Source organism: Acinonyx jubatus, chromosome C1 (assembly GCF_027475565.1).
Source record: "Acinonyx jubatus isolate Ajub_Pintada_27869175 chromosome C1, VMU_Ajub_asm_v1.0, whole genome shotgun sequence".
Classification (NCBI taxonomy): domain Eukaryota; kingdom Metazoa; phylum Chordata; class Mammalia; order Carnivora; family Felidae; genus Acinonyx; species Acinonyx jubatus.
Genome location: NC_069381.1, coordinates 73,850,856 through 73,875,921, shown reverse-complemented (window position 1 = coordinate 73,875,921; position 25,066 = coordinate 73,850,856). Strand labels below are relative to the sequence as shown.

At 39.2% G+C, this 25,066-nt stretch overlaps 1 long non-coding RNA gene across 1 annotated transcript; it reads right to left on the bottom strand.

Moving 5' to 3' along the window:
* Window positions 1–11,162: 11,162 nt before the first annotated feature.
* On the bottom strand, window positions 11,163–24,654 carry LOC128312045 (uncharacterized). Its single transcript, XR_008290833.1, has 4 exons — window positions 24,555–24,654; window positions 21,489–21,599; window positions 15,068–15,230; window positions 11,163–11,582 (listed from the first exon to the last, which is right to left on the bottom strand). It is a non-coding gene; the product is annotated as an uncharacterized LOC128312045 (long non-coding RNA).
* Between the last annotated feature and the right edge of the window lie 412 nt (window positions 24,655–25,066).

Genomic DNA, 25,066 nt, shown 5'->3' with positions numbered 1-25,066 from the left:
TACAACAGCCAAGCTGATTAAGGCAAGTTCTTTCTTTCAGAGGTTCCTTCTAGAAAATTGACCAATGAACAGTTATGATTTCTGGAATTCGTTTTAAAAATTTCTTGGAGGTGAAGGGGATTGATTGTGGGCTGGGGGTATACACGAAACAAGGCCAGCATGAGTTAATAAATTATGAAACTGGGTGATGAGATCGGATTCTAAGTCCCCTTGGTTCCAAAGTGCATCCACTGTTTTATCAGGCGGGACTTCCAAACACCCTCTATTACAACACCATATTTCTTGGGTCTCCTCTAAATGAAGTGAAGCAGTGATTTTTGAAAACCACATATTAGGATGCACTCTTCGTGTGCAGAGATTTATCCCCCAGATGAAGCTTCTGAGTTATTGTTGATGCTGTGTGGTTTAGTTACAGAGGCTGCAAGTGATTCCCAAAGTCTTCACATGCTACTTGTGGGAGGGTTCTCTCTATGGGTGGCTAGCTGCTGTTGCCGCCACACACATACTTTCTACTGGGCATTCTACGGCTTCTCAAATCCGAATTGGAAATTATCTGCTCACACAGAAGTGGAGTTACTATCTGGGCTGCTTCCAAGGCCCCAGCAGTAGATGAGTGTCATGAATCCAAAGAGCACCTTAGTGTGTCCCTGCCAAGAAAACTTGAATTGCCCTGCAATCTTACAGTTGGTTTATGATAAAAACTTGATATTTTCCAAGTTTGGGCAACAGTCCTAACAATGATATTGGGAATGGCGAGCAGTGAACTTGGAAGAAACTTTTCTAATCTATCAGTAATGAGAAAAACCTTGATCAGCTGTTCTGGAGGAAAGATGAATTATCTTTCAATTTCCTCTATAGATAATATTATAAAATCACTATGGTTTAAAGATGTTATCAGAGAATATGCAGCCAAAAAATATAGGAAGAAAGATGATAGATTATGTCGTAAAAGTAACTAGTGAAATATGTTATTTTTCTGGATTTGGCAGTGTTTGTGGTGTTTGTCAGCTTTGCAAAATTTGTAATCTCTTATTGTTCTTTTTCTTATTCTACATGAATACTCATTTTTGAACTTAAGTGTTTTATATTCATAATTTTGGATTCTTTTTTTTAAAAAGCACTCCCAAATCATACCAGCATTGGGTAACGTAAAACCTGGACCTGGAGTGCCTGGGTGGCTCAGTCAGTTGAGCGACCGACTTCGGCTCAGGTCATGATCTCACGGTTTGTGAGTTCAAGCCCCATGTCGGGTTCTGTGCTGACAGCTTAGAGCCTGGAGCCTGCTTGGAATTCTGTGTTTCCCTCTCTCTCTGCCCCTCCCCAACTCATGCTCTGTCTCTGTCTCAGAAATAAATAAAAATTAAAAAAAAAAAACAACCTGGACCTACTCTGGTACCCATCCCATTCTCTCAGAATCATTTGTACACTGAAATTTTTTAAATACTGATTTTGTCTTCCTGTAGGAAGTTGACAGAGCTCCCCCAAAACTTTCTAGTTCTTCCTTTCTTGGTAGAAAGGGAGACTTAACCTGAAAAGTTGGCTCAGGATGTTGATCCCGGTGGAGGCTGACAGCGGTACGCCCATGTTCTCCTGTGTTCATTTGGCTTACAAGCGGGGGTGAGGGTGTATATTATTGTAGCTTTCCTCTTTCCTCATCTGCAATATATGTTTGATCTGGGCTGAGCCACAAGACTTACTGTGAGAGCTGGTTCCTTAGTAAGCAACCCCATACAACCAGTGACTCTAGCTCTCCTGGGGATGGGGCACATGCCCTGCCATCCTAATGAGATTTATAGTGGCTTCTCTCTTAGCTTTCCCCTTAGCAGAGGCCATCTGCATATGTTCTTCAGACTCCAGAAGAAATCCTGGCCCCTACATCATGGTCCCTGGTCTCTAGAGCACACATGACTCTCACAGAACTTGGCATTTCCTCCCAGGACACAGGTACACTCAGCCATTGACTCTCATGACCTCTGAGCTACATCATAATCATTGCTAGACTGTAGTCAATGCTGAGTAAGTTTTAGGTGTATCTGGGTAACTATTTTCTGGGTTGAAAATTAGGGAAAACATTGTGAAAATATTGAGCATCTCTATGAGGTTATGAAAATAAATGCTTAAAATCTGGAGTGTCCAGAAGTATATAATTAAAGAGAAGTTTGCCAGTGTTTTAAATGACCCCAGATTATCGTGCATTTTAAATTTGCTCAGCTGCCCTTCACACATTCTTTCTTCTCTTGCTGTCAGATTACTTATGGTTATTTCTTGCTGCTGTCTATAGGCCGGCAAGTTATCAGCACTTCTTCACAGTAGCTAGTGGTCTTAAAAGTAAGTCTGGAGCCCAGCTGCTTGGGTGGACACCTCAGATCTGTCACATGTAACCCTGGGCATGTTACTTAGCCTTTCTGCTCTCCAGTTTTTCATGTGTGAAATGGTGGATAATAACAGCACCTAGCTCATGGGGTTGTCATGAGGTTTAAGTGAAGTAAAACTACTCAGAATAATGCCTGGAAAATAATGGGTGCTCAATAAATATTTGTTATTGTCATTCTCTTTCTCATTTGTTATCTCAAATCTGCTAAGGACTAACACACCAGATAATCAGGGTTATTAAAACTCTAAACAAGATAAAATTAAATAGTCTTTGAATGAATGCCTACCCAACTAGCCCATGAGGAAAGTGAACATTAGTGCAGCTGTCCCATTCAGGCAGAAAAAGCTTTAATGAGGTATCATGCTGTCAAGACGGCTGCTTACCTGACTTGTTTCTTCTGATCAACAGAATCGTGACTCCTGTTATTGGTTTAGACAGAGTATTTTAATGTTATGCAAAAGTATTCTTCACTTAAAAAATTTTTTTTAATTAAATAAGTTTTTATTTTAATTCCAGTTAGTTAATATACAGTGTTATATTAATTTCAGGTGTGCAATATAGTGATTCAACACTTCCATAAATCATCTGGTGCTCATGACGACAAGGGCACTCCTTAATCCCCATCACCTATTTAACCCGTCCCCTTACTCATCTCTCCTCTGGTAACCATCAGTTTGTTCTCTATAGTTAAGAGTCTGCTTCTTGGTTTGTCTGTCTTTTTATCCTTTGCTCATTTGTTTCTTAAATTCCACATATGAGTGAAGTCGTAGGTATTTGACTTTCTCTGACTGACTTATTTCACTTAGCATTATACTCTCTACTTCCATCCATGTCATTGCAAATAGCAAGATATCATTCCCTTTTTTTGTTTGAGTAACATTCCATTGTATGTATACACCACATCTTCTTTATCCATTCATCAGTCGATGGACACATGGTCTGTTTCCATAATTTGGCTACTGCAGATAGTGCTGCTATAAACATTGGGGTGCATGTGTTCCTTTGAATTCATATTTTTGTCTCCTTTGGGTAAATACCTAGTAGTGCAATTGCTGGATCATCGGGTAGTTCTAGTTTTAACTTTTCGGGAACCTCCATACTTGTTTTCCACAGTGGTAAAAGTATTCTTTATTCCAAATCTTTTAGAATGACAAAAAAAAATTACGTGAAAATGGTTCGGCCTGAAACATAAGCATATAACTTACAAGTTGCTATATTAAACATAATGATGCTCAGAACAAACTTTAATGTTCCGCATTCTGACGTGGATCTCTAGTATTCTATCTCTGGGATTGTTGGCACCTATAGTCAGCAGTGGATAAAGGAAAAGCGTCTGTCGCCATTCAGTTTCGATCCCCTTCTTTCATCACCCTGGTTATCATGAGTTTCAGAAACTGTTTCACTCATTCTAGCTTTCCTTCTTTTTTGCCTTTTCCGGGACAGGCCCATGTAACGTTGACATTTCCAGTGCACAGTCAGCTTCGGCCTGATTCTGAGACAAGGCTTTGTCCCGGAGATGAAAGTGAGCACAGACCATGATGCTCAGCAGACGGTAGTCTCTCTCTCACTCCCTCCCCGCCCCCGCAAAAGATTTTATTTTTAAGTAATCTCTACACCCAAAGTGGGGCTTGAACTCACAACCCCCAGATCAAGAGTCACCTCAGCTCTACCAACTGAGCCAGCCAGGTACCCTTTTGGAGTCTCTTACTAAATATTTATTAAATGAATGGACGATTGCTCTGGCTTTCATTGAAAGAGAATAATGAACATCATCTAGAAAAACTCCCCCAAGTGTGCAGAAAATGTTGACCTTAAACTCTTGTCATTTTCTTTGCCACACTATCAAACATCACCCTGGTTCTTCCGGCCAGGCCCGTATTGTTTAATGCATACACAAGCCATACTTGTGCTGTTTAATGTGTACACAAAGCCATCTATACATGAGGACATCTATACACAAACTATGTGACACTTGTTCTGGTGGGTCAGAGGTATTTTTTGCTTAGCTCAACGGGATGGGTCACATTGTTCACCAGCAGATTACAGATAGGAGAGTAGCTGATGTAGTTGTTAAGCATGTTAAAGTCTGTGGAAGTTGAATTTCTAATTCATTTTGCTTGAAATTCTGAATTTTTATTTGCCTATGGCCCATCTTTTCACACAGAGCTTTAAATACACTAATAGCAAGATGTTTTTATTAAATTTTCTCGGCCAGAGATTATAATAAATGTCCAAACATCTGATGAGGAAAAAAGAAAAGGGAGCAGATAAGAAATAAATGACTTAAAATTGAGACTCAATTCAAAACAAGCTTAACGTTTTGCCGGGAGTGAAAAATTCCAAATTTAGTTGCTCCATCTAGTGGTGAACCGTTGTATGACTTTAGTGAAGAGCTTTTAGTTTTTCACAGTGGACGTTTTATTCCAACTAGTAGGTAGAAAAAAAATGTTTAATAGATTCCCAGTCTTATTGACCCACTAAAATGAACAGAAAATTTCTCCACATAAAAAGAAAAGATCACTGCTTAATGAATCTGAATAGACTTAAAGACATATTTACTAACCAACTCAAATTTCAAATCATGGTTCCTTTCTCAGTCTAGGACCTCGCATCAATAGTGCTATCTGTACCTATTACTGTATTTTTAATCTGTATATCATCCTGAAAATATAAGACAATTTAGGCCTAATCTGGATTGGTGGAGAGAAACGCTGATAGAGAGAGGAGCTCTTCTGCAGTTAATAGCATGAGTTGTTGACCCAGGCCTTAATAAGGCCCGAAAAGTGCTCTGAATTGTGTGAAAAAATATCAGTCCAGTCAATAGGTGAAGGGGATTAAGAGGCACAAACTTCCAGTTGTAAAATAAACAAAAAATAAAGATTGCATGTCGACCTGAATGTAATGAATTGTTCCCGTTAACAGGGGCTCTAGGTCAGACTACTTGGGTTCCAATTCTGACACTAGCACTTATTAGCTGTGTGGCCTTTGTACCTCAGTTTCATTGTCTATAAAATGAAAATAATGCTACCCCTCACATAGAATTGTGAGGTTAAACTAGATACTGCATGGAAAACACTTGGAACTATATCTGATGCAGAATAAGTGCTCAATAACATTTTCATGATATTATTTTCTAAAAAAAATTTTAAGTTTATTTTTTTGAGAGAATGAGAGAGAGAGAGAGAGCGAGACAGAGAGAGAGAGAGAGAGGATGCCAAGCAGGTTCTGCACTGTCAGCGCAGAGCCCGATGTGGGGCATGAACTGTGAGATCATGACCTGGGCTGAAGTCAAGAGTCAGATACTTAACCAACTGAGCCACACAGGCACCCCTATTATTATTAGTTTTTAAATGCTTACTTATTTTTGAGAGATACAGACAGAGCATGAGCGGGGGAGGGGCAGAAAGAGACGGGGACACAGAATCCGAAGCAGGTTCCAGGCTCCGAGCTGTCAGCACAGAGCCCAGTGTGGGGCTTGAACTTGTAAACCGTGAGATCATGACCTGAGCAGAAGTTGGACGCCTAACCAACTGAGCCACCCAGGCACTCCCATTTTCCTGATGTTATTATTAACTTTGTGTTGTGTATTCACAGATTTCGTGGTGTTGGTTTCGTGTGTAATTGAATTGTGTCAAGTAATCAGGTGTCCATTTGGTAAGCCATTTGGAACCTCTGATTTCCCTGACTCAGTGGAGTTGTTCTCACTCTGGGAGGGAGTCTTCACTGCAATATCTTAACTGTAACAGCAACCCATATCCCATTCTGCAACATTATTTATATAGTCAGTCTCTCACTTCCCAAATTCAGCTTTGCCTCCCAGAATTTCAGCACTCACCTGGAAAGTAGAGATGGCATGCTTGCTCCTGGGCATGCCCACAGTTTGTTCATTTTCTCCTCAGGACTTCAAAGTCATGGTTTAGCTTTAGTCTTTCCTGAGAGCAAACTTTCCTCACAAAAAGTGGAAGGACAGATTCCATGAAGCTAATTGCATACATATTCTAGGAAAATAGCACACTGCGTTGACAGTATTAGAGTACATTTTCTTTTACCCTTAGAAAGTTGTCTGTCATGAAATACCTCCCTTCTTCCAGGGTCTAATTGTAGATGCTTCTAAGAGCATGGGCTATGGAGCTGGAGGTGTGGAGTTTTAACTCTTAGCTCCACCATTTAGTGGTAGAATAACCTTGGAGAAATTATTGACTTCTGTGGGCCTTTGTTTATTCATTATTAGGTACAGGGGAAAACATAGAAGCTATTTCAAAAGTTGTTCTGCAAATTAAATGAACTAATATGTATAAAGCACTTAGAATAATGCATGGTATGTGGTAAGTGATATGTAAGGGTTAGTTGTTGCAGAGTTGTTATTAGTGGATATTCCTTATTCCGTGGAGGATAAACTGTTGTATATTTCTAGAGATTCCAAATTCAGCATAATCTAAGAGTTATTCTTTCACTTTCACCCTTTGTGACATTTTCTATATATTCTCTTCCTGACTCAGGTCTTGAATTTTGTCTTTTCCCAGTCTTTTCTTTACAATTTTTCTTCTTCAATGGTAGTGTCCACTTCAGAAACTCTTTTCTCCTGTGAAGACATTTTACTCTCACCCCTTTACTTCTTACCAAGGAATTTCTCAAGGACATAAACTATGTTTATTCTTTATATGTTTCTGATGCTTTGCACAGAGCTCATAGTTGCCCAATAAAGATGCATGGATAAAATATATAGAAACACTAGCTTGCATTTGCACCTCAGGTTTGTGATTGCCTTAGAAAAGTATACCTATAATTATAATTATTGTCCTTTACTTAGTAGCTATCAATGCTAGGCACTATACTAAGGGTTTTAGATAGCATGACTCATTAAATGGCACCAACAATTTTAGAGGTGTAAATCCTATTAGTTTCATTTTACAAATTGGGAAGCAGAGTTTTAGAAAATATAAATTGCCTGTCCAAAGTGACAGTGTTAGTGGCTAAAGCCCCTTTCTCCTGAAAAAATCCTCTATTGGTTACTGGACATCTTCATGTTTTATTCCTTCTACTATGTTGGTTTAGGGTGGGGCCACAGTTCTCTGGTCTTCCATCTCCTGCAGGTAAATGGTTTTGCCGAACTCCCCCAGAGCCACACATTTGAGAGGTTGCAAATTCAAATACCATAGGAGGCACTCAGAGAACAGTGTTTGTTGTGTGAGGGTATGGGTCGTGTCTTGAAAATCCAGAGTTTCCCCCATCCTGTCACCAGGACCTGTGAATTTGCTGTGAATAATGTTGGTTATAGACTCTCCATCCTCCCCTCCTCCCATATCACTCTAGTTCAAGTCCTTGTTACCCCAAACCACTGAGACTGTTGCAAGAGTTGCTTAAGTCCTCTCTGTAGGTCTTGTGTCTTCCTCTCCTTCTGTTTATCAGAGCAAAACAAATTTTTGAAGTTGTTAGCTCCTTATTAAAAAGGCTTTATGGTTTTCCACTGTTAATTACTGAGTCCAGACTTAAGGTTTCATTGTAGACCAGCCAGAATATATTCACACCTAACACTCCATTCTTATACCTTTATGCAAATCCTCTGCTTTTGTCAGAATGGTTCCACTGGCAGTTCCTGAAAATGCCAAGCACAGACTTTCTTTTTCTTTTCTGCTTATGATCTTTTCTTAGCTTCTTCCAGTTAAATAAATCTTATCCCAGATTCCTGTTCTATACTAGCTTTTTGTTTTTGTTTTTGGTGAGACAAATGTTCGCCTTTCTTTCAGTCCTTCCTTTTCTTTCTTTCTTTCTTTCTTTCTTTCTTTCTTTCTTTCTTTCTTTCTTTCTTTCTTTTTCTTTCTTTCCTTCCTTCCTTCCTTCCTTCCTTCCTTCCTTCCTTCCTTCCTTCCTTCCTTCTTCTCTTTATTTCTTTCCCTCAGTATAATGCATTTCCTATACCGTTTTGTAGAAAGGCAGTAGAATATAGTAGTCCAATATAGACTCTGGAGCTAGGCAACTGACTTCAAATCCTGGTGCTACCACTTACCTTTCTGGTGACCTGAGTCAAGTTACTAAACCTGTCTGTGCTATAGTGACTTCTACCTTACACTGAAGATAAAATAATGCCTGTCTGACAAGACTGCAGAGAGGATTAAATGAATCATTGCATGTAAAGCAACGTGTGGCATAAGGTAAGCACTAAATAATGATGATGACAATGGCGGTGATGTTATTTGCTCTTTTATGTGTACTACATTCTTTCATAACTGATTTGTAAACTCTTTCAAGTCAGAGATTTCCATATATCCTTGCCTTGCCAGTCAGGAGACTGGGTGTATCACATTAGGCAGGTCTTCAACCTTAAGACCCTTTTTTACTTTTGTGTAAAATGGAAAGAATTTTTTCTTACATTAGTATAATGTATTAAAATTGGTTTTTCATGTATAAAGTTTATTTATTATCTGCCTACCCACCTCACATATGAGATAATTTCTGCAAAGCATGTTGGAAACTGAGGCATGTGGATGTTAACTGTATTACCAAGATGCTCAGTAGTGCTGTTTGAAGAATGGGATCAAATGCTTGTCTTTCTTTCCCCTCCCCTCTAATCTAAATACCATATAAAAAGAATTGGAAGAATTTCTTTTTGATGTTTTTCATCAATAGTGTCTCAATCTTCTCATGGCGCATCCTTCCACCTCACCTTCCAGAAGAGCGTTATTTTTTTTTTAGAAGGGCAAGTTGTGACTGTGAATACAAGCCTCTGGTTCTATGGTATACTAGTGCCTGGAGGAATAGTAGGATTTGAAGAAGTCTCCTAAAATAATGTTCTAATTCTTGCTCCACAGAATTTAATTTTTTGTCTACTATTTATCAGGGTGGTTACAATCTCTTTTCTGAGGTAAAAGGAGATACTAGACTTCGAGGAAGGGGAGCGGAACAAGTGAGGAATGAAATCCAAATTATCATCATGGGAGAAAAGAAAATCAGAAACTGGCAACTGAAGTAAGACAATAAAGGTATTTGTTTAAAAATGAATATAAGGTGGGGGGACCTGGGTGGCTCAGTCAGTTGAGTGTCTGACTTCGGCTCAGGTCCTGATCTCGTGGTTTGTGAATTCGAGCTCCACATCAGGCTCAGAAATGTCAGCCTGTAAGTGCAGAGCCCACTTTGGATCCTCTGTTCCCCTCTCTCTGCCCCTCCCCCACTTGTGCTCTCTCAAAAATAAAATAAATATTAAAAAAATGAATAAAAGGTGGAGCCACAGAAAATGAATATGATTTTTTAAGGCAAGAAATTGTGACTTGTTTAGTCTTTGAGAAGCAGAATATTATCAAAAACATAGTAAAATAATGAGTACAGAAGGGTATATGATATGGCCAGCTGTGGGAATTTCTAGGCTGGCTTCTGTGCTAATTATTAAATATCCCAGCTCTCATTCCATATTCAAACTAAGCATCCATGAACTTCTCTATCTAGCAGGATGAGACATAGGAAGATATTCAAATACGAAAGTAACTATGGAAATAGGAAGAACAAAGCAGAATTCTTGAAAGTCTCTGGGTAAGGATAAAAGGAAAACAGAATAAAGAAGATCTCACAGCAGGGGCCTGTGACAGATCTCCAAATCAAGAAGTCAGGGAAGATGAAGTGGAACAAAGGCAAATCTCCACAACCAGGGAGATGGTCCATAGATTTCAACTACCCAGTTAACTTTCAGATAACTCACTCAGGAGAACAGAACTGGAAACATATAAAACATAAGTTTAATTCTCTCAGTAAATGATGCAAAAAGAGTAGCAAGAATTTTGAAAATGGTCTTACATTTTGAAGAAGATTTTATAGACTGCCTGAATGTCTTAAAAAACCTAGAGAAGAGCGATCCTGGATTAGCCAAATTCTAAGTATGAACACTATTTCAAAATGTTAGGAAACCAAGATTAACTTGCTTATAAATTTGATGGGTTAAAAAGAATACATATATAGATATATGTGAGTGTGTGTGTGTGTGTGTGTGTTTGTGTGTGTTATGCCACACCGAATCAAAGGCAAGAGGTACTTTGAAATATATATTTATGGTAAATGCTTTATTGGGTCCCTGTTCTTTTCTCTCCGCCCACCCCCCCACCCCGTTCTTTTCTTATAGTCTGAATTACCTGTGTGTTTTGGTGATGTATACATTATATATTTCTATGCAGAAAACACCCCCAAAGTTAAAAGTTTCCACGTGGTTTCTTGTCAGCTTGTGTGGCGTGTTCACAAGGTCTCTTGAAGCCTAGGCTTTGAATACAAACAATGTCACTTTGTCTTCATTCATTCGAACCAAATCTCAAGGGCAGCCCATATTCAAGGGGTGGGACAATTGACTTCACTTTGTGGGAGGAACTAGAAAGAACCTGTGGCTATTTTTCATCTATTGTAGGTGTTTAATTCAATTGCAAAATGAGATAAAAGATACGGAAGACTCTGACTTGGATTGAAAACTGCTAAATTATTGTGAAGTGTTATTATTATGTGGCTGACCCGATGTTCCTTCCCTCCTTCTCTGGGGTCTTTTTTGGGGCAGATATCCTCATAAGAAAGCTCAACACAGGCTGCTAAAACCATGCTGAGCCAACCGAAATGGTGTTAGGGGTCTTGGCCACTACCTATTTATTCAGTATCTCATGGAGGAGTCTGCTACCAATTCAGTGACATACAAAGTACACTGAATTTCAGAAAGAAAGATTTTGTGTGTGTGTCGTAAATCTTGTGATAATATTTGTCATTAGCTCAAGCACTGATCCCTGGTTCAAAGGAAATTTATGCTTCAACTGAGCAGGACAGGTTTTTATCTTCTTAAATCATGGTACCAGAAGCTGAAAGAAAAATAAGCCAAAAAAAGTGAGGTCAAATTACCTTGTTTATTCAGCTCTCTGACATCCTCACAAGATCTCAACAGTGACCATGGGCTTGAAGGATCAGTGAGTATTTGTAGGAGGCACCTCTTGTGGTGGCTTCACATCACAGGGTTCCCCTTTACTAAGGGGCTGCTGCCTGCACAGATATGTGCTCTCCTTGCCCCCACTCTGACAGACATCTCAAAGTTAGGAAAGAGTCTTTTGGACCATGGCTGACTGGACTAGGCCTGTCATTTGACCTAAGTAAGCCCGTCAGTTTACTGCTGTCTGTCATGAACTAGAAATGTTGCCAGAAGAGCCACCCTGCTCTTGGAAGTTGTTTCTCTGGAAGGAAGGCCCACCACCTCCTGCAGAAGAAATACATGGAATTGCACTAGTTCCTACCCTTTCTGAACCTTGGTTTAATTCTTCCTTAGATCTGGTAAGATATTCCACTGTTCTTACAATCAATTCCCTGTTTTTGCTCAAACTATTAGAGTGGCTTCTGTTACTTGTAATCAAAAGAATCTTAGCAGAAGACAGCCACAACCATGGCTGAATGGTTAGAAGAAAATGGTTTATCTGGATGCCATTCTATCAACTCATGGATTCATTAGTCATTTATTGAGGACCTATTATATGTCAAACACAGAGAAAAGTACACAAATAAGACATAAGGAGATGTGGGGAGATAGTCATGCAAACATATAATCACACTAAACTGTGATAATGTTCTGGTAGAGATAGTACAAAGCGATGTGGGAGTATAGGTAAGAGTATGAATGAACTCCCTGGGTGGGTTGGGGAACTGGGGTTAATCAGCTTGGAGAAGGATATAAGTTAAGGACTAAATCAAAGCTATGCAGAAAATTCACTCTCATTACATTACAGAGGTAGCAAATGAGGAATTGCTACATGGAGGCCGAAGACCAGCTGTTCTCAATATCAACTTAGCTCTGCCAAGTGGAAACTGATTTGAACAGCAGTATGAGAGACTGAGATTATATATGGAAGAATTTCCTGACAGTGAGAGTAGTTAACGTTGTGAGATTGTAGAATCTTCTCCTCTCGAGGTTTAAAAAAATAACATAGCTCATCATCTGCCTGGGATAGCATTATTGTGATGCTGTCTAAAAGTAGGGAAATGGAAGATAATTGCTCAAGCTCTTTTCTAGCTTAGAGTTTTTATAAATCTGTCACTTTTAAGGAAAACTATTGAACCAATGAAAAAATTACAGGCAGAAAAGTAATGCAAAAGAATAAAAAAATAATCAAATTATTAATTCCCCCTTGGTTCAAGAATGAGGAAGAAATAAAGAGACTAAAAAGATTCAATATGTGCTATTTTAGAAATTTTTTTGAAATCACATGTCTATTGGTTGTTCAAAAAACCCAGGTTTGGGCTCAACTGGTTGCTAACTAATAGTCCTGTCTACTCCATCCTAACCCAGAGTACTTTAGTTTCTCCTGAATCGTGTTATAACTGATTTCTTCAGCTTGTAGAACATTTTCTATGTGTTTTCTATATGTTAATAAATTTCTTTTTATTGTGAACTTAAGCACATTTATAAAATAAAATAGTCAAATGAACATCAGCTTTCTCCATCACTCAAAATTTACATTGTCCTTTTTAAGTTTAGGTACCTACATTCTGCTTATAGGAATTTTGAATTCTGCTTTCTTCCACATGATTGATATCATTTATACTCTTTCGTGTGTTAATGTATTCCCCATACTTGCCACATTTAACAGCACTTGAGCACATCACTGCGAATCCATAGATTTTGATCATATGTAATAAGTGGGGTAGCTGGAGCCGACTGGGAGGACAAATGCCCTGAGCGCATCTGTGACGCGATGAAATCATCACTGCCTCTCACCTGTCACTGGAGCCTCCCCATCCTCCCCTCCTTTCCTGCCCTCCTTTCTTCTTCCCTCCCTCTCTCCCTTCCTCTCTTTCTTCCAATTAAAGAGACTGGCATGAGCTTAAAATTAGAACATGTATTCAGAGAATTGTAAGTCCTGTTGGGCTCCCAATAAAATATATGACTAGAAAATAAAATTAGAAAATTAAGTTAGGTAAAATTATGTAGAATTTGCTAAGACCGCAGAGTTTAGTTTGTTGGGCAGGCATCGGGAAACAAATGAACACAGCATGTGGAAGATAAGCATGGACATGTTGCACAGTGGAAGGCTGTAGAGAATGGTAATCAGTTAAAATTTTTTTTATTTATTTATTTTTTTTGAGAGAGAGAGAGAGACAGAGCACAAGACTCAGAGAAGACTCAAGAGAGAGAGAGAGAGGGACACAGAATGTGAAGCAGGCTCCAGGCTCTGAGCTGTCAGCATAGAGCCCTGCATGGGGCTCAAACTCACAGACTGCAAGATCACAACTTGGGTTGAAGTCAAATGCTTAACAAACTGAGCCACCCAGGCGCCCCTAAGAATGGTAATCAGTTTAATGACTCAAAGTGGGGAATCATTCAAGATGAGACACATATTGACATTTTATTTTATATTAAACCCCAAGATATACATACATACACCAATATTTTGATATTGGGATAAGGCCTTATTTTATTTTTTGAATGTGAATCCACTCATTGTTCTAAGTTGTTTTTATTTTTGTTTTAATCATAGTCATAAATCATTGTTTATGACTTTCCAGTTTTAGTTGCTTGAAAGCTGAACAAAAGTTTAGAGATATTTTCAAAGCAGTCTTAGTGTAACATTCTTTGAGATTTTAAGTTTTTTCACCAATCTTTTTATCTCACTCACACTTAATTTGATGTTTTTTTTTTTTTTTTTTGGAACTGCCTTTATCTTATTTTTACCAAAACATTCAGTTTAAGTTTCATAAAAATCTACATCTCCCTCTTTTCTCACACATATTTCATCAGTTTATAGAAAAAAAACCACTTTTTTTTAAGTAGCCTTCATGTCCAGTGTGGAGCCCAATGTGAGGGTTGAACTCAGGACCCTGAGATCAAGACTTGAACCGAGATCAAGACCTGAGCTGAGATCAAGGGCCTGATACTTAACTGACTGAGCTTATAAAAGTCCCCAGCTTATAAAAGTTTTAACTCAATAAAGAAATTAGAATAATAAAAACGCATCACAAACTGATTTTGTATAAGCATGCAACTTGGCTGATGGGAAGAGAAGGTATAGGTGTGGTAGAAGATAGGATACTAACCAGGAATGTTTGGTGTACTTGGACATAAGACTTATAATTTAGGATGGGGTAGAGAACACAGATTAATCTGGTATGCCAATTAAGAGAGTTTAGGGAAAGGGGGGGGATCCCTGGAATTTAGTTTTGAGTCTTTCACCAGGAAATAAAAGTTCAGTTTTTGGTGCCCCTATATAAATTTAATATACCACCTTTGATATACTAACTTCCATTCATATCTTTCTGTCTCCCTCATATTCACTTTATTTTTCAATTTCTTTGAGATTCTAGAGCATAAGGGGAGGTATTGGGCAGAAATATTTCAGTGGCCTAGATAGGACCCTCTTCTGGGATGAGGACATCCTTGAGAAAGACAGAAGCTCTTCTTGTTACTCAGATTGTAGAGGATTAAAAGAAGGATGGTTTTGTGTCTTGGTTTAGAATATCCTCATTAGATTTTGACTTGTAACCCTTTTTTTCCCAGGTTACACTTTCCACTAGGAATATGATGGGGTGCAATTCAGAGTTTTTGGCTTTTCTTGATAGCTTCTGGGATTAACAGATCACCAACATCTCCATCTGGTAGAATTGAGAGGAGGAGGAAGAAGAGGAGGAGGAGGAGAAGGAAAAGAAGAAGTCGTTCTTATGGTATGGAAAGAGTAAATATATCCTTTCCCCTACCTTCTCCTTGAAGTGACTTGCAAAGTTAGGACCCCGGACACCTTCAGAAAGTGACTTTCCTAGCTCAGTGCTTTACTTGGTGCTGATTCACATGAGACTTTGTATCCTGGGCATCAGAGCTACCTTGATAGTTGACCTTGTGGAAATAGTATAAACTCATTTCCTAAAAAAGAAAATATAAAATTATAAATGATTTTTCCTTTAAGAATAAAATCAGGTTTCACTAAAAAGCTGGAAGGACTGCACTGCATCCTATAGTGTAGCATAAAATCCTTCAACCAGTTACAATTTCAAATGACAATGAGGGTGTCTTTTTTTCCGATAAAGATCAGGAATCTACTATTGTCCCCAAACTCAAGACGTGCTGCTACTTGTTTCAAGTGGAATGGAAGGGTTTGCAGCAATTATTGTGATGAATGAAACAAAATGAAAAAGAGTTGGAATAGTTCAATGTTTATTCACATGATCAGCTGGCGTATGGCAGCCCTAGGCTCTGCGGTGGGGACCCCGTGATGGAGTATCCTATGTATTGAAAATTCTAGACAAAACCTAAATTCTAGAAGAAAAACTGCTCTCTAGTGGTGTTAGTGGTACTTTCTTTTGACACTGTGAATTTTGGGTATATTTATGTGAGTTCACTACCTAAGTCACTCAACAATGCTTGAAACTAATGAAGCTTAGCCTCAGGGCCCCTCACTTGCATGGGCCTTTCAAAAAAAATTTTTTTTCAACGTTTTTTATTTATTTTTGGGACAGAGAGAGACAGAGCATGAACAGGGGAGGGGCAGAGAGAGAGGGAGACACAGAATCGGAAACAGGCTCCAGGCTCTGAGCCATCAGCCCAGAGCCTGACACGGGGCTCGAACTCACAGACCTCGAGATCGTGACCTGGCTGAAGTCGGACACTTAATGGACGGTGCCACCCAGGCGGCCCAGTTGCATGGGCCTTTCAAAATGCTCATTTGGTCATATGCTTTTGTGAAGTTTGAAAAAGTGGAATACTTTAACTGCAATTTGTTAAAATCACTTATGTGTAAGCTTGACTAAGCCATGAAGTGCTCAGATATTTGTTCAAATGTTATTCTGGGTGTCTGTGAGAGTGTTTGGGGATGAGATTAACATTTGAGTTGGTAGACTCAGTAAACAGATTGCCCCCCACCCCCATGTAGGTAGCCCTCATCCAATCGGTTGAAGGCTGATCACTTACTCTCCCACAAGTAAGAGGGAACATCTCCTGCTTGACTGATGAGCTAAGACTTCACTCTTTTGCTGCCTTCAGACTTGAACTGACACACTGGCTCCTCTTGGGTCTTCAGCCTGCTGGCTTTCGGACTGGAACTACACCACCACTGCTGATTCTCCAGTTTGCTGACTGCAGATCTTGAGATCACCTCCACAATGCTGTGAGCCAATTCCTCAAAATAAATCTCTAAATGGATATATATCCTTTTGGTTCTGTTTCTCTGGAGAACCCTGACTAGTATCCTTCTTTCATATTTGCCCTTGAGTTGGCTGATATTGGAAGTGTTTTGGGGATCGGGAGGACATTTAATTGGGAGATCATTTAGCTGAGTATATTTGTATACTTAACAGTCACTTCTGGGAACAGTAAGCTAGCCTCATGTGGAAATGGCTTCCAGCTTTAGTCCCCTGTCCACTGTACCAGCTTATCTGATAATGTGACTGAATACCCCTGCCCGGAGGTCTATCGCTATGAGACTATGAGACCTGGCACTGAAAGTATGTGGATGGTGGAGGCAAAATGATGTCAAAGATTCACCCCATAGAGGGTTAACTCCCTTTTCACTTATGGGGATTTCTTATATGGATACTGTAGCATCTGTGCCCTGATATCAATACAGAAGCCTCAGGGCAATGAGTGAGACATGTGTAGCACGGGCATGAGATAAGATATAATAAGGTTGTGCTTGCAAACAGTTGATCATTGCAGCACTAACTCAAACAAGAGACAGGTAAGACAGATAGCTAAGACTGAAATACACGCTAACATGGCATATGAGACATGCTTCATACATGGATCTTTCTTCAATTCTAGAACATTCCCTGCCATTATATCTTCAAATATTAGATCTTTATGATTCTTGATGTCTTGAAATCCCTAGTAACTGTCTGTTGGAATTTGTTAGTCTATCCATGATTTCTTTTAACTCTGCTTTCATGTGTTCTATTTGCTTTTTTCTCTAAGCTGTATTTTGACTGATTTTCTAGTTTCCATCTTTTAATTAATCAGTTTTCTCTTCAGTGGTGTCTACAGTTCAACCCATCCATTATGCATTTAATTTTAATGATTGTATTTTTCATTTCCTTAAATTCTGTATTATTATGTTTTTGTTGTTTTAAAAAATGTTTTATTTATTTTTGAGGGAGAGAGACAGAGCATGAATGGGAGGGGGGCAGAGAGAGAGGGAGACACAGAATCCGAAGGAGGCTCCAGGCTCTGCATCAGCATAGAGTCTGACTCAGGGCTCAAACTCATGAACCGTGAGATCATGACCTGAGCTGAAGTTGGATGCTCAACCAAGTGAGCCACTCAGACACCCCACATTATTATGTTTTTAAAAACATAGTTTTTTAAATTTCCCTATTATGTTCTTCTTTCATTATTTTGAACATTTCAATATGTTTATTTTCACTTTTTTCCAGAGTTTTCTTTTTTTCTAGTTCTTAAGGGTGAAAATTCTGTTTTTGTTTTTTTCCCCAATGTGGACTGCTTCTTCCTGTGTTGGTTTTCAAGGGAGTCCTTGGTCCTGGAAGATTCCTATGAACAGTTTCAAGTTTGCTGTTGCCAAAGCTTTAAGAGTTCCATCTTTTCTGGACCAGGGTTTTTATTTTTATTAAAAAAATTTTTTAATCTCAGTATAGTTGACACACAATGTTACATTAGTTTCAGGTGCACAATGTAGTGATTCAACTGATAACATTTGATTATTTTAGCTTATTCCACTTTATAGCTCGGTCTTTGCCCCCAAAGAGCACAGGGCTTTAACTTGCATATGACTTCTAAAGGCAGAGGAAGGCTAGATCAAGGTTAGTGGACTGCAGTGTGGATTTTCTCTTGGTGCCCAGCCCATGTAGTATCAGGGATGTGAGCATGAAATACATATGTTTCAGGACGGAGGGAATTTAAAAGAGTTTATACAAGGAATTTACAACTTCTTTTCACCTCTCCTATGAAATTACTTGTACCTCTACCTATTTTTTTCTTAATACCCAAACCTTCCCGTCAAAGAGATCCCTTTTCTCCTGTACCTTCAACTTTTCTATTGATTCCATTCCAGTGACATTTAAATGTGTTAAGTCTTTCCCACTAATTTGAACACTGATTTTGGGCATCTTCTTAGACTCTCCTGATCACTTTAAAAATTTTTTTAATTTATTGTTTTAAATGTTTGTCTATTTATTTTTGAGAGACAGGGAGCACAAGTGGGGGAGGGGCAGAGAGAGAGAGGGAGACACAGAATCCAAAGCTGGCTCCAGGTTCTGAGCTGTCAGCACAGAGCCTGACATGGGGCTGGAACCCACAAATAGCGATATCATGACCTGAGCTGAAGTTAGATGCTCAACTGACTGAGCCACCCAGGAGCCCCTCTGATTACTTTTTTAAATAAAGACACTGCTTGACCCTGGACTGTGCTGTTTGTCACCACTGCCATCGCTGCATCTTCGCTGCAGTCTCAGTTGGTGCCTTGAACCTACATGACTCTGGTGGCCCACACACTGAGCCCTTTGTTCCACGGTGTCTTTAATGTTTCATTCAGATTGGATTACTAACTACACTTAGGACCTGGAACTGGACTTCTGGATGACTGCCAGGGGGCTGGATGATATAGCCTGGAAGTGTGGAGGAGTAAGTCTGTCATAGGATGAATCCTGACCAATGAGAATCTAGAGTAGCAAAGTAAAAAGTAAATTCCCAAGGCTCTTGCCCACCCCTTGCAGACTACTCTCAGGTGTGCTTCCTTCTTATAGCCCTTCAAAAAGGCCTGCAGATATACCTGCTGAGCAACCTATTGTGTATCTTTCTATTCTTTTTAAGTTTGTTTATATATTTTGAAGGTGCGCACAAGTGAGGAAGGGGCAGAGAGAGAGAGGGAGAGAGAGAGAGAATCCCAAGCAGGCTCCGCACCACCAGTGCAGAGCCTGATGTGGGGTTTGAACTCACAAACTGCAAGATCATAACCTGAGCTGAAGTCGGACCCTAACTGACTGAGCCACCGAAGTGCCCTGCCTAGTGTGCTTCTTGGTGGATCATTATGAAGTGGCAGTCAGTGCTTTAGAGCAGCTCTTCGCATTGGTTTGCATTTCCTTGCTTTATTCCTCCTTTCCTTACCCTTGTTACCCTGGGCTTGCATCTCACAAATGAAGACTGGTGTTTTAATCCTTACTTCTGGTGTGTTTCCTAGAAGACCTGGGCTAAGGTACCCATTATAAAAACATTTTCCTTAATGTCATGTCTCCTGTCATCTATTCCTTTTATATCTCTCTCCCTTGGAAACTTAAAAAAAATTTTTTTTTATTAAAATTTTTTTTCTAATGTTTATTTATTTTGAGAGAGAGAGACAGAGTGCACGTAGGCGGGGCAGAGAGAGAGGGAGATACAGAATCCGAAGTAGGCTTCAGGCTCTGAGCAGTCAGCACAGAGCCTGATGCAGGGCTTGAACTCATGAGCCGTGAGATCATGACCAGAGCCAAAGCCTGACGCTCAACCAACTGAGCCAGCCAGGTGCCCTGGAAACTTTTTGAAAGAGTTTTTTTTTTTTTTTTTTCTACTCTTAATCTCTGTTTTCTTATCTGCCATTCATTCTTCAGTATAGCTTCCCTCTCCCATTTCTCTTAAAACTGCTTTCACCAAGATCAATATTGACCATGTTGTTAAACCCAAGGGGTAATTTTCAGCCTTTATCTTATTTGATCTGTGTGCAGCACTTGACACTGACCTCATGTCTGTCTAACATTGTCTTGCCCTGAATTCTAGGCAATGCACTCTTAGCTTTTATCTTGCCATCGTAGCTGTTCCATCTTAGTCACCGTTACATATCTTGTAAATACTGGTGTTTCCTATGGTTCTATCCTCTGTTCCCTCCCCTTTCTTCCTCTCCCTTTCCATTATTCCCCTCTCTTTCTCACCTCTCCTCTTCTCTTCTTTTCTCTGGTATAAACCATCCCTAGGAAGTCTGACTTATTCACGTAGCTTCAAGTGCCATCTATGTGCCACTAACGTCCAAACTATATTTAGATCTAACTTTGTCTTTCAAGTACTAGATTCTTAAAAGGATCTGTCTATTGGACATTTCTTCTTTGCTTCCTCCAACCTGTTCTCTGAATTGCTGCTAGAGTCATCTTTCTAAACTATAACCACGATTGTGTCATTTTTCTCCTTAAATCTTTGTAGCCTTTTTTTACTTGCCCTAAGATAAGGGGCATATTGGGGCGCCTGGGTGGCTCAGTTGGTTAAGTGTCCGACTTCAGCTCAGGTCACGATCTCGCGGTCCGTGAGTTCGAGCCCCGCGACGGGCTCTGGGCTAATGGCTCAGAGCCTGGAGCCTGCTTCCGATTGTGTCTCCCTCTCTCTGCCCCTCCCCCGTTCATGCTCTGTCTCTTTCTGTCTCAAAAATAAACTTAAAAAAAAAAAAGCCACTGAGGATTCAACTCAGTTTAAAAAAAAAAAGATAAGGGGCATATTTTTTAAGATAGCTCACATGACCTCTCATAAAATCATCCTACTTATTCTTCCAGGCTCATCCCTTATCACTGTCCTCTTACACTGTATATAAGCCCAGATGTCAGCTGTCTCCTCTACAAAAGCAGCCTTTTTAAAATTTAATTTTGCACTCACATGGACATAGAACTTTTGCATATCTTTACATTCTCTATCCTGAGCCCACTTCTACAAAAGTCTTGGTAGGAAACACAGAATTCACAGAGAAGATGAAAAGGATATTCTGTCATAGCAACAACCCCTTAATTCACTAGTTGACATTTTTTTTTTTCTCCAAAGTTCCTTCTCAGCTGTGGCACTCCTAGGATTTTTTTTCTTTGTCTCCACTTTTCCTCCAATGTATACGGTCTTCCTGGATCTACTCCCCCACTTCCTGCACCCTCACACCAAGCTCTTTGCACTCTTCTCTTTATTATCCTGAGTGATTTGTCTTGCTCCAGCTCCTGTTTATAAATGTACATTTCCAGCTCCATACAAGGGTTCAGCAAAAGAAAGTGTCCTTCTATTTCAAGATCCCATTCTTGCTTAACACCATCATTTTTAGCTTAGATATGTCCCTTGGGGTCTCACCTCTCATCCCAAGTAGCTTGTTAAAATATTTCTTGAAAAATATTGTGTTACACTCCTAGGGGAATTGTTCTACCAGCTACTAAGGGAGTAAAAGCTTCTTCCTTTTGTTACCTGCATTTCAGTCTTGCTGGCTTCCCTGTAGTTCTCATAATTTTCTTGTTTTCTCCTACTATGTCTTTGTATAAGCTGTCAATCCACCTGGGACACTTTACCACCAAATACCTTAAAAAAAGAGAAAGAAAAATTTGCCTAATAATATACCTAAAATTATAATATTTTTATGTCCCTTGCCAAAATTTGTCTTCAGCATCAAGAAAGATGGACTGCCTTTGTAAATGGAACTGGTGTTAGATGTAGTTCATGGGGCTTGATTTGGACAAAGAAATTCCTAATTATATCATGACTCATTTTAGCATTTTAAAATTTTTTTTTCAACGTTTATTTATTTTTGGGACAGAGAGAGACAGAGCATGAATGAGGGAGGGGCAGAGAGAGAGGGAGACACAGAATCGGAAACAGGCTCCAGGCTCTGAGCCATCAGCCCAGAGCCTGACGCGGGGCTCGAACTCGTAGACCGCGAGATCGTGACCTGGCTGAAGTCGGACGCTTAACCGACTGCGCCACCCAGGCGCCCCAATTTTAGCATTTTTAATCATCATGGCATGATGAAATTCATTGCATTGGTCTCTAGGGGATTAGAAAGAAAACTAATTTCAGTTTCTGAAAGTCATTTTCAAGACCTCCAAAGAAGGCTTATAAAGGACATAAAAAGGACCTAAGAATTATATAGTTTTTAGTTTGAGTCTGAGAATTAGTACAATTAATCAAAATTGCAATCCACAATCCCTTAGAAAACAACAATATGCAAAACACACGGCCATTGTGTGCAGTCCAGGCAACAATGTATGTTTATAGGTAGGTTATATTCAATTAACCTAGTTTATTTTCTTGATAACATCTTTGAATATATCTTCATTTTTACTAATGCAAATGATTGAATATTTTAAGATGATAGTAGAATAGATTCATGTTGCATATGAGGGTCACACTACTTGGGTTTCTCAGTGGCCTTCCTTAGTTCTAGAACCCTTGAGTTTCAAAGACCTGAGAGGAGTGTGGATTAACAAAACAAATACAGACTTCCATACATACAGCTATATTTTCTTAAGTCATTTTGAAGTCTCTGCACTCTCTTGTCTTTCAAACAGTCTTCACACTCACATTTTACAAAAATGTTTATTTTGAGAGAGAGAGAGAGAGACAGAGAGAGAGAGAGAGAGAGACAGAGAGAGAGAGAGAGAGACAGAGTGCAGGCACATGAGTGGGGGAGGGAACAGAGGATCCAAAGCAGGCTCGCACTGACAGCAGAGAGCCCGATGTGGGGCTTGAACTCATGAACCATGAGATCATGACCTGAGCCAAAGTTGGGTGCTTAACCAATTGAGCCATCAGGTGCCCCTACACCCGCATTTTAAAAGAGAAATCTTCCCTTGTTTCTTTCTCCCTTAGAAAGGCAACGTAAAGTAATAGATATGAAAATACTTTGGAAACAAAAAAAAGCTTTCCAATCGTAGATGGGCCTGTCATCTTTTAAATTTGCAAAAGGCACTTCCTGAAGTGCCAGGACCTGGATAGTGTATATCCCCTTTCTAACATAGTAGCACTTGAAAGGTGCAGGACACATAACGAGCTATCAAAACACATAAAAGACAGAAACCTAGCCAAAGTGATGAAATGGAAGAATTCCCTTCAAAAGAAAATTCAGGAAAGAATGACAGATGGAGAATTTCTCACAACAGATATAAATAATATATCTGAACAAGAATTTAGAATAAAAGTCAAAAAATTAATAGCTAGGCTATTAGTCTGTTAAAAAAAGCATAGAAGACAGCAGAGAATCTATTGCTGCAGCGATCAAAGACCTAAAAAACCATCATGATGAATTAAGAAATGCTATAAATGAGATGTAAAATAAACTAGATACAGTGGAAGTGAGGATGGAAGAAGCAGAGGAGAGAATAGGTGAAATAGAAGAGAAAATTATGGAAAATGATGAAGCTGAAAAAAAGAGGGAAAGGAAATTATTAGACCACGAGGAGAGAATTAGAAGCCTAAGTGATTCAATGAAATGAAGTAATATCTGTACCATAGGAGTCCCAGAAGAAGAAGAGAGAGAGAGAGAAAGGGGAAGAAGGTTTATTTGAACAAATTATAGGTGAAAACTTCCCTAATCTGGAGAAGCAAACAGGCATCCAAGTCTAAGAGGCACAGAGAACTCCCTTCAAAATCAACAAAAACAGGTCAACACCACAACATATAGTCAAACTGGAAAAATACAAAGATAAAAAGAGAATTCTGAAAGCAGCTAGGGACAAACAGGCCTTAGCCCACAAGCGTAGACACATAAGGGTAGTAACAGACCTGCTCACTGAAACTTGGCAGTCCACAAGGGAGTGGCAGGAAATATTCAATGTGCTGAATAAGAAAAATATGCAGCCAAGAATCCTTTATCTAGCAAACCTGTCATTCAGAATAGAAGGCAAGATAAAAACTTTTCAAGACAAACAAAAACTAAAGGAGTTCATGACCACTAAACCAGCCATGCAAGAGATCCTAAGGGGGACTCTGTGAGTGGAAAACAGCAAAGACTACAAAGGACTAAAGACATCACCACAATCATGAAACCTACAGATAACACAATGACACTGCATCCATATTTGTCAATAATAACTCTGAATGTAAATGGACTAAATTCCCCAGCCAAAAGACATAGAGTATCAGAATGGATAAAAAAAAACCAAGATCCATCTATATGCTGACTACAAGAGACTCATTTTAGACATGAGGACACTTGCAGATTAAAAGTGAGGGGATGGAGAACCATCTCTCATACTACTAGATGTCAAAGGAAAGCTGGAGTAGCCATACTTACACCAGACAAACTAGATTTTAAAACAAAGACTATAACAAGAAATGAAGAAGAGCATTGCATCATAATTAAGCGGTCTATCCATCAAGAAGAACTAACGATTGTAAATGTTTATGACCCCAATGTGATGGCACCCAAATACATAAGTCAATTAATCACAAACATAAATGTATAAATAATAATACCATGTATAATAAATGTATAAATAATAATACCATGATTACAGGGGACTTTAATACTCCAGTTACAACAATGGACAGATCATCTAGGCAGAAAACCAATAAGGAAACAACAGCTCTGAATAACACATTGAACCAGATGGACTTAACAGATATATTCAGAACTTTTCATCCAAAAGCAGCAGAATACACATTCTTCTTGAGTGCATATGGAATGTTCTCCAAAATAGGTCACTTATTGGGTCACAAAGCAGCCCTCAACAAATATAAAGGGACTGAGATCATACCATGCATATTTTCAGATCACAATACTATGTTACTTGAAATCAACCACAAGAAAATATTTGGAAAGTACCTAAATACATGGAGGTTAAAGAACATCCTACTAAAGAATGAATGGATCAACTAGGAAATTCAGGAAGAAATTAAAAAATATATAGAAGTAAGTGAAAATGAAAACATGACAATCCAAACCCTTTGGGATGCAGCAAAGGCAGTTGTAAGAGGAAAATACATTGCAATCCAGGCCTATCTCAAGAAGCAAGAAGGGTTGCAAACACACAACCTAACTGCGCACCTAA